Raw genomic sequence first — 13,449 nt, forward strand, 5'->3', positions numbered from 1 at the left:
ATGCTAATAAATTGGAAAATCTAAATGAAAGGAATTCAAAGCTGGAAAAACATAAAATACTTAATGACACAAGGAGAAACAAGTTTGAATAGAAAAATAACCATTAAAAACTGTGAAATCTGGGATGGGGAATACATGTAAATCCATGGCTAATTCATATCAATGTATAACAAAAACTACTGTAATGATGTAATTAGCCTCCAACTAATAAAAATTTAAAAAAAAAAAAAACTGTGAAATCATAATGTGATTCCCTCACTCCATCAGATACAAACATATATACATATTTGCTTATATTAAAAAATAATGGGAGACTAAATCATAAAAAAAAATACTTAAAAGCTGCCTATGAGGAAGAGCCAATACTAGGGAAGCTATAATTCTCTAAATATATCTGTTCTGCAGGTTTTATTGTAGAACTATGTAAACATTTAACATAATAAAATTCAATTTATATTAAAAGGCAATCCCTAAAAAGTGAAAACAAATTGAAACAAATAAAACCTAACTGTGCATCAAGTTGATAACTCACAGGGAGCTGCTATTCCAAGTGACTTTAAAACAAATAATTGGACTGTACATGCCTGGTGGGATATACCCAAAGGATGAAAGAATGGTAACACGCACGCGCGCGCGCGCACAGAGACACACACACACACACACACACATATAAAGTCTTAAACATTTCTAAGTAATTTTATTTATTTGATCTTATTAACTTATTGGCCATACCACAGGGCATGTGGGATCTTAGTTCCCCAACCAGGGATGGAACACACTCCCCCTTCATTGGAAGCACAGTTTTTACCACTGGACCACCAAGTAAGACCTTAAAATTTTTTTGGAACCACATTGGTGGTGGAGATTAGGTTTTATTATCATTCTGAGACTGTTAGTGTGCATTGCAAGATAAAGGAAATAAGTGTATTGGTGTTACTGGGAACTGAGATTTTGACATACAGAAAACAGATAATGGTGGAAGATGGAAGAAGTTAGGCAGTCTTGAATTTGAACTGAAAGTATGTGGTAGGCAGAATTCTAAGATGATTCCCATTGGGACAAGCCTTTGTATAATTGCTTTCTCTTAAGCGTGGGCAGGACCTGTGACTTTGACGAGATGCAGTTCTTGTGATTAGGTTTTATTATAGCTAAAGGATAGGATAGGAAAGGATTTGGCAGATATAATTAAAGTTCCTAATCAGTTGACTTTAAATAAATCAAGAGCGATTATCCTGTGTGTGTCTGACCTAATCAAGCAGCTCTTTAAAAGAGGATCTAGAAGTCAGAGACTATACACAGTGAGCCCTTAGACTGATCTCTTTTAATTCAGAAAGAAAACAGAGAAATCTGCTATTTCCACTGCCGTTTACCATAGCTGCGGCTACTAAATCGCTTCAGTCATGTTCAACTCTGTGCGACCCCATAGACGGCAGTCCACCAGGCTCCCCCGTCCCTGGGATTCTCCAGGCAAGAATATTGGAGTGGGTTGCTATTTCCTTCTCCAATGCATGAAAGTGAAAAGTGAAAGTGAAGTCGCTCAGTCGTCCAACTCCTAGCGACCCCATGGACTGCAGCCCACCAGGCTCCTCCATCCATGGGATTTTCCGGGCAAGAGTACTGGAGTGGGTTGCCACTGCCTTCTCCAGTTTATCATAGAGGACTACCAATATATTGCCATGTGAAAGAGACTAAGAACTGGAGGAAAAGGGAGACATTGTTTTTGTCATTTAAATGTCATTTCCATTTATCTGGAAAACCCAAGAGAATTAACAAATTATTAGCTCTAAATAAAGTTCACTTTCACTGATAGCTCAAGTCAGTAAAGAATCTGCCTGCAGTGCAGGAGACCCTGGTTTAATCTCTGGGTCAGGAAGATCCCCTGGAGAAGGAAATGGGAACTCACTTCAGTATTCTTGCCTGGAAAATCCCATGGACAGTGGAACCTGGCGGGCTACAGTCCATGGGGTAACAAGAGTCGGACACGATTTATTTATTTATTTATTTATTGGCTGCATTGGGTCTTAGTTGCAGCATATGGGATCTAGTTCCCTGACTAAGGATTGAACCTTGGTCCTCTGCATTGGGAGCCTACAGTCTTATCCACTAGACCACCAGGGAAATCCCCGGACACGATTTAGTAACTAAACCACCACCAAAGTTCAGGAAGGTTGCTAGATAGCAAGGTAATATATAAAAATCAATAGTATTCCAGTACACCTTCAAAACCCAGTAAATAAGATAGTACTTTTAATAGCCATGAAACTACAGCATATGTTGAAATTAAATATATGTTGACCTGGAGAAGGAAATGGCAACCCACTCCAGTATTCTTGCCTGGAAAAGTCCATGGACAGAGGAGCCTGGTGGGCTGCAGTCCATGGGGTTACATGGCTGAGCATGCATGCAAGAGGGTGGAGGGAGATGGGTTGGTAGCAATAAACTAGTAGAACTAAAAAAAAGAAATGTTGAATGCACATGAAATATGGCTGGGTTTCACATCATCTGATTCAACCAACTCTGGATCAAAAATACTTGGGAAAAAAAGTCCAGAATGATCCAAAACACAAAACTTGAATTTGCCACATGCTGGCAACTATTTACATAACTTTGACGTGGTATTAGGTATTATAAGTAATTTAGAAAGAATTAAAAGTATACAGGAGGATGCACATAGGTTATATGCAAATACTACACCATTTGACATAAGACACTTGAGCAGCTGCAGTTTTGGTACATGAGGAGCTTCTGAAATCAGTCTCCCATGGATACTGCAGGATGACTATATCTGAATTAAAAATGTAAAAGCCTATTAAAATGCATAAAAGAAAACCTGAATAATCGAGAGCATATTTTATGTTCGTTGGTAGAAGGGCTTAACATTGTAAAAATAGTAACTCTCACAATAATTAATCTGCAAATTAAATGTAATTACATCAAAATCCTAGTTGAAGAGAATCTATCACTATGTGAGAATCTATGTGCTATCTAAAAGCACATCTATCAATAGTTAAGACACTTCTCAAAAGAAGGGCAGAAGGGGTGCATGCCCTTCCAAATAACAGGATATACTGCAAAGCTAGAATCATCAGGACAGTGTGGTACTGATGCAAGAACAGCAAGTAGAGCAGTGAACCAAAGGAGGGAGGTCAAAAGCAAAACCTTGGTAACAAAGGGAACTGAGACATCACTCCTCAGTGGGAAATCAATGGATTATTCAGTGCACAATTGGGAGAGTTGCCTCACTTTAAGGAGAAATATCAAGTTCAATCTCACAGCATAGATACAAAAAAACCTCGAGGAGATTAAAATCCTAACTTTGAAAAGCAATATTATAACACCAGGAGAAGGAAATGTCAGTTCAGTCACTCAGTCGTGTCCGACTCTTTGTGACCCCATGAATCGAAGCTCTCCAGGCCTCTCTGTCCATCACCAACTCCGGAGTTTACTCAAACTCATGTCCATCGAGTCATGACCATCTCATCCGCTGTCATCCCCTTCTCCTCCTGCCCTCAATCCCTCTCAGCATCAGGGTCTTTTCCAATGAGTCAACTCTTCGCATGAGGTGGCCAAAGTATTGGAGTTTCAGCTTCAGCATCAGTCCTTCCAATGAACACCCAGGACTGATCTCCTTTAGGATGGACTGGTTGGATCTCCTTGCAGTCCAAGGGACTCTCAAGAGTCTTCTCCAACACCACAGTTCAAAAGCATCAATTCTTCAGCACTCAGCTTTCTTCAGAGTCCAACTCTCACATCCATACATGACTACTGGAAAAACCATAGTTTTGACTAGACAGACTTTTGTTGACAAAGTAATGTCTCTGCTTTTCAATATGCTGTCTAGATTGGTCATAACTTTCCTCCCAAGGAGTAAGTGTATTTTAATTTCATGGCTGCAATCACCATCTGCAGTGATTTTGGAGCCCCCCAAAATAAACTCTGACATTGTTTCCACTGTCTCCCCATCTATTTCCTATGAAGTGATGGGACCAGATGCCATGATCTTAGTTTTCTGAATGTTGAGCTTTAAGCCAACTTTTTCACTCTCCTCTTTCACTTTCATCAAGAGACTTTTTAGTTCCTCTTCACTCTCTGCATAAGGGCGGTGTCATCTGCATATCGGAGGTTATTGATATTTCTCTCTGCAATCTTGATTCCAGCTTGTGCTTCTTCCAGCCCAGCGCTTCTCATGATGTACTCTGCATATAAGTTAAATAAGCAGGGTGACAATATATAGCCTTGATGTACTCCTTTTCCTATTTGGAAATGTAGAAGAATATTATTGGGAATTTGGGAGTGGGAACATTTTCTCCGAAAAGGGGGTTATTGTATGTAATAGATCCTTTACGTTGTCTGACTTTCTCTTCACCCGTTTCTACATCTAACATCAAATGCTCTGCACTGGTCTATGCCAATTTACACTCATCTGGTCAGAATTCACATAGTAATTGCATGGAGATTTCAGTCTTTCTGTCTCTACCACTCTCACTAACCCCTTTACATCATAAATCACATAGAGTCAGACCCCATCAACTGTAGGTTCAGGCTACTTCTTTTTCTTTTTTTTTTTTTAATTAATTAATTAACTAGTTTAGTGGCGTCGAGTGTTAGGTGCAGCATGAAGAATCTTCATCGCGTCAAGCGAGACTTTTCGTTGAAGTGCACAGACTGCCTGGTTGTGACTCATGGGCTTAGTTACTTCTAGGCATGTGGAATCTTAGTTCCCCAACCAGGGATAAAACCTGCATCCCATCCACTGCATTGCAAGGCAGATTCTTAACTGCTGGACCACCGGGGAAGTCCCTCTTTCTAATTCTAACCCTGTTGCCTCCCATCTATCTAGTGACAAAAAATTCTACTGTGGTGGCTCTCTCTTTTAATGAAAACAGACTCTGCAAAACTATGATTGCTTTTGTTCAAAAGTTCTGTCTCCAAAAATATCTTCTGCCACTACATTACGTGGTGTTTTATGGGCTGCTTTAGCTTCAAGTGAGGAGCAGAGAGGCTGAGTACTTGCCTAGAAGATTCTCCACCATGATTCAAGTTCTTTCTTCGATGATTGTTTTTGATCTTTCAATTCCAAAGTTCCTCAGTTCTAGCAGATGCAGTTAAATACTGTTGGGACTTCCCTGGTGGTCCACTGGTTAAGACTTTGCTTTCAGTGCAGGAGGTGTGAGTTTGATCCCTGGTCAGGGAGCCAGGGGACTTCCCTGATGCCTCAGCTGGTAAACAATCCACCTGTAATACGGGAGACCTGGACTCAATCCCTGGGTTGGGAAGATCCCCTAAAGAAGGGAACAGCTACCCTCTCCAGGATTCTGGCCTGGAGAATTCCATTATAGTCCATGGGGTAGCAGAGAGTCAGACACGACTGAGCAACTTTCACTTTCACTTTCAGGGAGCTAGGATCCCATGTGCTTCATGGCTTAAAAAAAACAAAACGTGAAATATAAGCATTATTGTAACAAATTCAGTAAAGACTTTAAAAATGGTCCACATTAAAAAATAAATCTTTCAAAACAAACAAACCAACAAAAACTGTTATCTGCAACATTTGCCTGGGATAAATCCTGGTTGTCAAGGGGCTGGGACCTATTGGGGCTAACCAGAGGAGGCCCAGGATTTACTGAAGGCTCACACCCAGACCACTCTTGGCAAGTACTGTCAGCTCCTTTGTACAGTTGGCTGTAAAACTTGGTGGAAGAATTCCTAATTTTTCCCTCTGCCAGCAGCATGGAAAAGGGCATTGGCTGGTGGTTAGAAAACAGCAGTCTTGGCTTTGCCACTGTTACCACTTAGTAAACCTGGGATTGTAGAATTGTGACTATTCTACTTCTAAGAGTGAAAAAGTGAGTTGCTAAGTAACAAACAGGCAGGTCAGTTAACACCTCTTGGTTTGAATTTCTTCATCTATAAAATGATACTCCTCTATTGCCTACCTCACGGAGTGACTGTAACCATTAAACAAGGTATAATATGGATATTAGATATTATTATGCACCAAACAAAAGCAAAGTTTAATCTTGGGACCCTACTTCTGGACATCTATATTCAAACCTGGGAGTGTAGAATTGTGACTATTCTAAGAGTGAAAAACTGTATAGCTTCTCATAAATCAACTTGATTTAACATCCATAGCTTATGAAGAGTTAGGAACTATATGCAGGCTCATACATAGAGTAGCATCAAATTTGGAACATCAGTTAGGATATTGCCATATGTAAATGGTTGGAGATTCCAAGTGTGGATGCACATAACAATGTAAGAAGATGCTACAAATTTCTGCAAAATATGCCTAAAAACAGTCTTTAGCAAATGCTTCTAAATTCTGTCCAGATTACAGTTTTCGAACAAAAGAAAAGCCCGGTGGATTTGGACCAGAGATATCTAAAATCTCCTCCACCCCACAACTGTCTTTATTTATTAATAAATTTCGAGCAGATGGAGAAACCAACAAGCAAGACAATGCCTGCATCTGCTAATAAATTAATATCACTGAGCCAAAGCAGTGGAACAGTCTTGAGTGGGCTCTACATGTTGGCTGAGCACAAAGAATGCTAGGGCTTCTGCTTTTCAGGAGTTTATAATCTATATAGTTTACATATGTTATTGTTTGCTAACATTTTTGAGGACTTAGTATATGCCAGGTACTATTCTTAGTGTTTGACTCATATTAACCCATTTAATCTTCCCAAGAACCTATGAGATAGATACTGTTATATTATCCAATTTACAGAGGAGGACACTGAATCTCACAGAAACAAAGTGTCTGCCCAGGCTTGCATGTTAGAGACAGAGTGAGGATGCTAAAGATTATACTCTTAGCCACCATGCTAAACTGATCTTTTACAAAGACACAGATAGGAAGGAATAAAACATCCCATGACTTCACTTCATATTTACTATACATTCTTTTTTAAACTAATTTCTTTTTAATTGAAGGATAATTGCTTTACAATATTGTGCTGGTTTCTGCCATACATCAGCACGAATCAGTCACAGGTATACATATATCCCCTTCTTCCTAATCCTCCTCTACTATTCTTTATTGTTTTTGCAAGTGCACCTTCCTGACCCTCTTAGAGTGCTTTATAAGCCTGTATTACAGCACTTAACACTGAGCTTGCATATAGTAGGAGTTCAGGTGGTATTTATTGATTTGATCATGGGCTTTATTATCTTAGATACCCAGATTGCTTTGAACATAAAATCATCATAAGAACTTAAGGATCTAACCAATGTCATGAAAGATGTATCCAAGCCTTGAATTTTGGCGAGTCCCAATCCCATGATATTTGTACTTCTTTGCAAGTTATTTTCCCTCCTTGTCTCTCCCTGGAGGCTGTAAAGCCTCTTGAGGACAAGTATAGTGTCCAAGCCGTGGTTGCATCCTCAGCTAGCAGCCCAGTGCCTGATGCACTGTCATTGAGGAGGTTTAATTGTGAGTGACAGAGCCCAACTGGCATTTGTTAAAGCAGAAAGAAATGTGTTGGAAGGATGCTGGGGGAGCTTGTGGGTTGAAGACAGAGGAAAGTGAGAGCTGCAGGAAGTAGAGGATCACCCAGGACTCCATGCTGCTGGAGCTCACTTCCTTTCAATTCATCTCTTCTCTGCCTGGGGAGAGAATAGAGCGTCCAGGGCCCTTACTTCACAGCCTTCTAGCAGAACTAAGAGACACAACAGTCTGGGGCTTCTTTACTTCCTCTCCCTCAGCTCCAGTAAGAGCAATATTGAGGAAGACTCCGATTGGCTGAGCTCAGGTCACAGACTCATCCCTGATCAATCATTCTGGAGCACTCCCATTGGCCAGACCTAGAATGTGTGCTTATCCTTGGATGCTGGGGAGTAGGCTACCGAGCAGAAGCTGAGTGTATCGCTGGCAGTAGGGTGATGTGAGTAGGAAGCATGCCAGGTAGCCAAAAACACAAAAGCTACCTAGTAGGTCCTAAGGAATGATGATTGAGGGGCCTTCCTGGAGGCTCAGACAGTAAAGAATGTGCCTGCAATGCAGGAGATCCGGGTTCCATTCCTGGGTCGGGAAGATCCCCTGGAGAAGGAAATGGCAACCCCCTCCAGTATTCCTGCTTGGGAAATCCCATGGACAGAGGAGCTTGGCAGGGTACAACCCATGGGTTCACAAGAGGCAGACAGGACTTAGTGACTAAACCACCACCACCAGTGATGATTAAGGATATGGGTTAGGAGTGCAGAGTCGATTATTTCCTTGAAGAAATGATTTCATATTGAGAAACAATAGGGCTTCCCTGTCATTCAATTTATATATGTTCATTCCTTCAACAAAATTTTTTGAGTGTCTATCAAGGGCCAGGCGCTCTTCTCAAGTGCTCCGTATACCCATCAGAAACAAAGTTCCTGTTCTCCTGAATTTTCCTTTCTAAAGGAGGGAGACTGGTAACAAATAAACATGCAAACATATACTATGTCAGCTGGTGATAGTATTTTGGAGACAAAGCAGGGTGAAGAGAAGAGGAAGTGAGGAGAACAGCGTGGGGCCAGGCTGCTCGGATGAGATGACGTCTGAGCAGAGATCTGACGGAAATGAGAGGGCAAGCTCCGAGGGCAGTTGGTGATGGAATGTTTCAGGCTCAGGAAAACAGTGAGTGAAGGAGCCGTAAGGTGGACACATGCTTGATGGGAGGAGGCAGAGAGAGTGGAGGATATGACAAGTGGGATTTACCATGAGGCCAGTAACACTTGCCTGGACCTCTGCTCCTGCGGGGGATTTTGGAGTTGCGTAGAATTTTAGGTGGGATGGTGAGACAGGCTGCCATCTGGAAGCATTTCCGTGTATGTGTGTCTGATAAATTGCCTAAAGGAATATCAAAGGAGAGGGACTCACTGTTGAGATTTATTCTCTCACTCTAAATTAGCTCTCAATTCTATACTTAGTTTTGGAAACTTCCTCTATTACGACTCCCTTCCCAGGACGGGTCTCCGTCCCTAGCTCTTTTGTCTCTCTTTTTATCTTTTATATTTTGTCCTACCTCCTTTCGAAGACAATAGGCTGCTTTTCTGGGTGCCTGAAGTCCTCTGCTAGCGATCAGAAGTTGTTTTGCGGAGTTTGCGCAGCGTTTAAATGTTCTTTCGATGAATTTGTAGGGGAGAAAGTGGTCTCCCCGTCCTATTCCTCTGCCATCTTAGCTCCTCTGTACTTAGTTTTATATTTGTAGTTTGTATTCTTTTCCTTATTGAGGACCCACGTCCCTCTTGACCTTCCCTCCTGTTCACCTGTGGTGGAAGCTTCAGCTTCGGCAAAACCTGGGTCCCACCCGAGACCAGAGGGATTGGAGCTGGCAATGGGTAAAGCCGGTCACTAAGGACCTAGCCGACCTTGGTTGAGATTTTGACATTTACTCTTAAGTGAGATATGATATTATCGGGAATTTTTAAGCAGAGTAGTAATGTGACCTGAATTATCTTTCTAAAGGATTACTCTGACTGCTGACCTTGAGGCAGACTGTGTGAACAAACGCTAGCCAGTTGAAATGCAATGAGCGCCACATATGTCATTTTAAATTGCTTATTGTGGCTGTGGCTTAGTTGCTAAGTCATGTCTGATGCTTTGCAACCCCATGGAGTTTGGCCCACCAGGCTCCTCTGTCCATGGGATTTCACAGGCAAGCATACTGGAGTGGGTTGCCATTTCCTTCTCCAGGGGAACTTCCAGACCCAGATCTCCTGTGCTGCAGGTGGTCTCCTGCTTTGCAGGCAGATTCTTTACTGATTGAGCTATGCGGGAAGCCCCTACACATACAGAACAGTCAAAAGAGACAGGTGAAATTAATAATGTCATTTATATTTAACCTAATATGTTCAAAATATCATTTCAACACATAATCAAAATGATTGAAATATTTAACATTCTTTTTCACACTTTATCTGAAATCCAGGGAATATTTTCAGACAAAATGGACTAGTCATTTTGGACTAGTCACTTTTCAGGTACTCATTAGCACATATGGCTCATGGCCTAAACAGGTCCAAAGCAACGAGACCTGGCCCCAGCCTTCCCAAACTAGGGGGTTGTTGGTACTCCCTTTCCACCCTCTGGGCTGGTGAGGCACTCAGAGTGCAATTTTAAAGCTCCTTGGGAATTAAAGCTGAAGTGAATGATAAAGGAACACCCCGGGCTCAGATTGGAGGTTTCACAATGATAACTTATATATTAACACTTCGAATTCTAATTTTTTATCTATGTGAAATCATTTCATCTTAATAACAATTTATTCATAGTAATCCTATTACTATTTCAGATTTGCAGATGAAGAAACTAGGGCCAAAGAGAGATGAAATAATTTTTCTAAGACCACACTACGGTCTAATTTCAGAGTTTGTGTTCCAATCTACTATACCAGTGGTCCTACCTGTGAAATATTTCACTCTTCTTTTTCTCCCTCATTTGTTTTCCATTCTATTTCCCTTTATTGATAGTATTCTTTCCTTTTTTCATACTTTTATTGATCACTCTATCATATTTTTCTGTAACAAAAAGTTTTTATATATATTTTACAATCCACTGACTTTGGACTTTAATTCTCTTTGCAAGATCCATTTAAGCCTAAGATCAGTGCTGGACTGAATAGCCAGAGAGTAAGAGTCTTTAGAATTCTGCCTGAATTTAAAAAAAAAAAAAAAAGTTCTTTTTTTTTACCACCTTTGGAGATAGTTGACATATAACTCAAAAATGTTCTTAGGTCAACTTTTCATTAATGTATAACTTACATACAGAAAAATGCCCAAGTCACAACTGAATAGCTCAATTATTTTCACACCATAAACATATCCATATAACCTCTAAGATAAGACTTTAAAGAGTTTCATAATGTATTGTCATAGGCAGCCTCTAAGATGGGCCCCCACGATGACACCTGCCTCCTGGTATTTATGCCCTGTGTAAGGCCTTTCCCTTGAGTGCGGACTTAACTGATTTACTTCTAATGAATAGAATATGGAAGAAGTAATAGGATATCATCTTCAAGGTTGAATTGTAAAAAAGACCACGGCTTCTGTCTTGAGTGCTTACTTTCTCTTAGGTTGCTTGCCCTGGAGGGAACCAGCTGCTCCGTCATGAGGCAGCCCGTGGAGAGGCCCACGAGGCAGTGGACAAAGGTCTGCTGACAAGCTTCCTTGTGTAGGAACTATGGACCCCATCAGCTGTCTTGAGATGAACCCGCAACTCTAACTAGCAGCTTGACTACAACCCTATGAGAGAGCTAGAATCAGGAGCATGTAGTTTAAGCTATGCTCAGATTCCTGACCTACCAAACTGTGAGATACTAAATAACAATGTTTGGGGGTAATTTGTTATGTAGCAACATGTAAACTCTATTAAATCCTAGATCCAAATCCTTTATCAGCTATAGGTATCAGTAAATATATTCTACCACTCTGTGGCTTGCCTTTTCACTTTTTTGATAGTATTGTTTATAATTAGAAGTTCCTAATTTTAAGGTCCAGTTTAACAATCTTTTCCTTTATTTTTAGTGCTTGTATTCTGTTTAAGAAATCTTTGCTTTTTCCAGGTCAAGGAGCTATTCTATGCTATCTTCACATTTATATATAAAATCCATCTGTAATTGATTTTTGTGTAGAGTGGTTTAAGGTAGGCATCAAAGGTAACTATTTTTCATTATGGATATCTGATTGACTCTCCATTTATTGAGAAGACAATCCTTTCCCCATTGTATAGGACTTCCATATTTGTCATGAGTAAAATGACCGTATATGTGAGGAGTTTTTGCTGGGCTTCATACTATTAATACTCCTATGGTTGATTTGTCCTCCTTAAAGTGATATCACATTGTCTTAATGATCGCGATTTTACAGGAAGTCTTGATATCTGCTAGTGTTAAGTCTTAAATTTTCTTATTTCAAGATTTTTCTGGCTATTTTCAGTCCTCTGCATGTCCATATAGACTTCAGAAATCACTTATCAATTCCATCATATATATATATCCACATAAAATGCTGTGAGCTTTTGACTGGGATTATGACAGTTAAATTTAGGAATAAATGATATATTTCCAATATTGAATCTTGCAAATTCATTAAGATGGTATGCCATTTTGTGTATTTGAGTCTTCTTTAATAAATATCAATGTTTTGTAGTTTTCAATGGAGGAGTTTCACATACCTCTCATTAGATTTATTCCTAGCTTTTTGATGGTTTCAATGTTCCTGTAAATGGTATTACATAAAAAAATTTTATCTATTTATTGCTGAAACATAGAAATAAAATTGACTTTTTTTAAAAGTATGTGTTTGTTTTTGGCTGCACAGGGTCTTTGCGGCTGCACTCAGGCTTTCTCTAGTTGAGGGGAGAGGGGGCTACTCTCCAGATTCTGGAGGCTTCTCTCGTTGCAGAGCACAGGCCACAGGCACGCAGGCTCGGGAGTTTCAGCTCATGGACTCGCTAAATGTGGCACTCTGGCTTAGTTGCCCTGAGGCAGATGGAATCTTCCCAGAGCGGGAATCAAACCCGCGGCCCTTGCATTGGCACATGGATTTTTATTTTTTTTTCAGGATGGAGCAGTGTGACTGACTTTTATTTATTTATTTATTTTTATTAGTTGGAGGCAAATTACTTTACAACATTGCAGTGGTTTTTGTCATACATTGAAATGAATTAGCCATGGATTTACATGTATTCCCCATCCCGGTCCCCCCTCCCACCTCCCTCTCCACCCGATCCCTCTGGGTCTTCCCAGTGCACCAGGCCCGAGCACTTGTCTCATGCATCCAACCTGGGCTGGTGGTCTGTTTCACTCTAGATAATATACATGTTTCAATGCTGTTCTCTTGAAACATCCCACCCTCGCCTTCTCCCACAGAGTCCACAAGTCTATTCTATACATCGGAGTCTCTTTTTCTGTTTTGCATATAGGGTTATCGTTACCATCTTTCTAAATTCCATATATATGTGTTAGTATACTGTAATGGTCTTTATCTTTCTGGCTTTGGCACATGGATTTTTAAGCTCTGGACCACCAGAGAAGTCTCCTCCTGTTCATAATATACTAAGTGTCCTTACTATATTAACACATGAGTAATAAAATTTTACCAAAGGAAATATTGTACCTATGTTGATTATTTTACCACTTTTTCCCATTGATTTTGTTAACGTGGTGAATAACATTGATTTTCAGATGTTAAACAAAACTCCCTTTGTCAAAATGTTTTATTCTTTTTCCATGTCACTGTATTCAATGAGCTAAGTATTTTCTTTGGGGTTTTTGTGAGAGAATTAGCCTGTGATTTTCCTGTCCTTAAGTTTTGGCATCAAGGTTATGCTGATCCTATAAAATGAGCTGTGAAGTGTTCCTTCTGTTTCTATTTTCTGGAAGTGTCTGTGGAAGAAAGGTATATTTCTTCTTTAATTGTTTAGACTGATTCACTAGTGAAACCATCTGCGCCTGGAGTTTTGTTTGTTTT

This window comes from Odocoileus virginianus, chromosome 22 (assembly GCF_023699985.2).
Source record: "Odocoileus virginianus isolate 20LAN1187 ecotype Illinois chromosome 22, Ovbor_1.2, whole genome shotgun sequence".
NCBI classification, from domain to species: Eukaryota; Metazoa; Chordata; class Mammalia; order Artiodactyla; family Cervidae; genus Odocoileus; species Odocoileus virginianus.